Source organism: Gobio gobio (assembly GCF_949357685.1).
Source record: "Gobio gobio genome assembly, chromosome: 15".
NCBI lineage: Eukaryota > Metazoa > Chordata > Actinopteri > Cypriniformes > Gobionidae > Gobio > Gobio gobio.
This window is the reverse complement of record NC_137108.1, coordinates 24,602,212-24,602,873: the sequence shown is the minus strand read 5'-3', so window position 1 is coordinate 24,602,873 and position 662 is coordinate 24,602,212.

The following is a 662-nucleotide window of genomic DNA, read 5'->3' as shown; positions in this document are numbered from 1 at the left end:
TCTTTGGGTTAAATTGTTTATTTATTCATGGATCATCCAATTGTTTTAATAAAGTTTTGAGGCCATAAAACCTTGGATATTTTTAATAGCATAGAAAAAATGTATGTAAAGATGCTTCTACTCAAAAGGCAAAAAAATATCAGAATTTGTGTTACCTTTTATTAAACCGAAAACACCATTCCTACTATACTACCACTCAAAAGTGAAAGTTTGAAATATTTATTCAGCAAGGATACATTATATTATACAAAAGACAATGTTTTATAATGTTGTAAAATATTACCATTTCAAATAAATGTTGTTCATTTGAACTTTATATTCATCAAAGAAAATATGGTTTACAGAAAAATATTAAGCAGCAACTGATTTCTACATTGATAATAGAAAATGTTACAAGAGCAGCAAATCAGTATATTATGATTTCTGAAGGATCATTGGAGACTGGAGTTATGATGCTGCTGTGCCATTAAGGAAATTACGTTTTAAAATGTTTAGTGTAGGCTTAAAGGTTAGGTACAAATCATAACATTGTAAATATAAATAACCTTTTTAAGAGTTTGTTAAATGGAGAGAATAACTAAACTGATGTCTAGAGCTCATTAGGGTTGAAGACACCCAATGTTTTTGATGTCCGAATGATCACCAGAGTGTGGGTCGTCATT